Source organism: Myotis davidii, unplaced genomic scaffold (genome assembly GCF_000327345.1).
Source record: "Myotis davidii unplaced genomic scaffold, ASM32734v1 scaffold127, whole genome shotgun sequence".
Taxonomy (NCBI): Eukaryota; Metazoa; Chordata; class Mammalia; order Chiroptera; family Vespertilionidae; genus Myotis; species Myotis davidii.
The window spans coordinates 326,650-329,485 of record NW_006298311.1 but is presented as its reverse complement, the minus strand read 5'-3'; the positions used below and the strand labels follow the sequence as shown (position 1 = coordinate 329,485).

Here is a 2,836-nt window from a genome sequence, read left to right as displayed (position 1 = left end):
GCACCCTCCAAAGGTGAGAGTGTTTCTCTGGTAGGAATCCAGAAAAGTGGCGAGAAGGAATCTAGCTGCTCTCTACATGAGAATGGAAGCCTGTCTGAATGGGCAGGACCAGTCTCAGCCCATAGGAAAATTATGTTCATAGTGGGCAGATCCTGTGAACTTTTTTCTGAGGGCATCTATTCACTGAAGGAACTAGCAAGGTTAGTCACTTGAGAGTGAAGAGCTCAAGGTCAACTCAAAGTGAAGAACTCAAGTCCATCCTTGCTCACATGTAGGAGCCCATTCCTACCAGGGGCCTGAGAGATTTGGCAGAGGCTGGGTGAAGGCTGAGCATAGAAGAGATTTACCTTATGGAGTTCAAGGTCAAGTCAACCTACAGTCAATAGCTCTGCTCTAAACTATAATAAAATACCACTCAACACTCAGTAGGATGGCTATTTAAAAAAAAAAAAAACATTTATGAGAATCTTTAAAAATTGGACCCTTCGTACATTGCTGGTGGAAATGTAAAATAGCGGGGCCACGTTGGAAAAGGAGAGTCATCAGATGGCCCAGAAGTTCCACTTCTAGGTACATACCCAAAAGAAATGGAAACTTGTTCACACAAAAAACTTGTACACAATGTTCATAGCAGCGCTATTCCTAAGAGCCTCAAACCAGAAACAGCCCAAATACTCATCAACTGATGAATGGGTAAACAAAATGTGGTATACCTATACACTAGAATATAGCGTACATACAACTTTAAAATGTTATGCTAAGTGAAAGAAGCCAGTCACAAAAGACCAGATATTATTATTTTATTTATGTGAAATGTCCCCCCCTATTCGCATATCCCTGGAGGCATATCCATACAGAAAGCAGATTAGTGACTGCCTGGGGCTAGGGCTAAAGGACAGGGAGGGGGCACTGGGAAAGGGGGGCAACTGTTAATGGGTATGGGTTTAAAGTCCTACAATTGGCTCCTCTCTGGGGGGCGTGGCTGGACTCCTGGGCTGGAAGAGCCAGTTTAGAGCCTGGCTGAGGCATAGTGACCCATGCTGTAGTGGCTATTACACCTGGAGGCATGGAGGAGTGCGCTTGCCTCTGTGGTGTGGGCTCTTCACGGGGATGCTGTTGTCGTCAGAAGCGCCAGCACCCAGCTGAGATGGCAGCAGCCGATGGAAAGCAGGTCCCTGCAGAAAAGCAAGTCGAGGCAGACGCCGCAGCTTGGTGCTGTGCAGAGTGGAGGAATCCCGAGCCCATGCCACCCCTGCCTTCCCCGCACTGCTCGCTGCAGGACGTGCCCATGGAAATGCTGGTGGAGATCTTCACCTCGCTTCCCAGTACAGACCTGCCCAGCCTGGCCCAGGCCTGCACCAAATTCCACCACATCCTGCACATCGACAGCATCCAGAGACAGCGCTGCCGGGAGGAGTTTGGCGTTCATGAAACCTTGCAGAACCTGGAGATAATTGGAATGTCTTATCAAGAAGTCTATGCGAAGCTGTTCCACCCATACAGACACATTTTGGAATTGTGGCAGCTAGATAATAGCTATAGAACACTGCTGAAAGTAGTGGTGGATGGCTTATGCATTACTGGTTGGACGTGCAGGCCTCCCTTTAACACCCATGTGGATAGCCCAATGCAATTCAAGCCCTCGTTTAGAATTCGCCTGATGGAGAGGAAATCAGCCACGGTGGAGTGCATGGAAGGACTCCACAGCAGGCCCCACAACTGCGACATGCAGATTCGGAAGGACAGGTTCACCACCCTGTGCAAGAATACAGATCACCGAACGGATTCACCAACGCTGCTTAGGGAAGCACGGGGGCAGGTGCTGGTGACCTCCCGCCGCTTCTACCTCCCACCACGCCACCCTGACGACCTCATCAGGCCAGGCCTCTTCCAAGTCAAATACAAGGGCTTAATAGTAAAGATTGCCATGCTCACCTTCCATGGGAAGTATGCCAGGGTCACGAAGATCATGGGAGCCTCCAATACGTTAGAGATCCACCTCATGCACCACATCCAGATGCGAGATGCCTAGATCTTCCGGAACTTCAACGAGCTCCCCGCGTAGTCCAGGAGATTGACAAGCAGGTGACCCGGAAGAAGAAAAAAGAAAGAAAGTGAGGGCCATGGCTGGCAGAGCCCTGCCCAGCCCGGTGGGGAGTCTGGCCGGGGCTGCAGCTTCGGGGGAGCAGCCTGTCCCTTTGTTCTGCCTGTGGGCGTGCTCTCAATAGACCAGAACAGCCCCCGAACCTGTAGGATGTGTTTCTATGGGTGGACACTGTTACTGTTACCAGACATGGCTTCCCCTACACCAGGCGCTTCCCTGGAGTCTTCATCCTGTTCGATGAGAACCGCTTCGGCTTCATCTTCCTGAAGGACAACGAATTCTTCCTGTTCGGCAGAGTCCAGGACACCTTCCGGAATGTGGAGGCACCATCCCTGCAGGCTTTCCTGAAAATGCTCAAGAACATTCAGTCCGAACCCCCTGGGAGGAGCAGCTTGCATGCACTTTGAAGATTTGACCTTCTAACCAGGCTACCCACCTTTGTTTTTTGTGTTTGTTTTTTTTTTAATCCTAACCCGAGGATGTTTAGAGAAAGTGGGGGAGAGAGGGAAAGACAGAAATAATCCATGTGAGAGAAACACATCAGTTGGTTACCTCCTGCCCAAGCCCGGACCAGGGCCAGGCTGGGTAGGAGCCAGCAATTGAGTTAGAAATAAACCTTACACCAGTGGTCTCAACCTTCCTAATGCTGCGACCCTTTAATACAGTTCCTCATGTTGTGGTGACCCCCAACCATAAAATTATTTTCGTTGCTACTTCATAACTGTAATTTTG

At 50.0% G+C, this 2,836-nt stretch overlaps 1 pseudogene; it reads left to right on the top strand.

Annotated features, from left to right (window-relative positions):
• Positions 1-1,066: 1,066 nt before the first annotated feature.
• Positions 1,067-2,032, top strand: LOC102774152 (annotated as a pseudogene).
• The last annotated feature ends 804 nt before the right edge of the window (positions 2,033-2,836 follow it).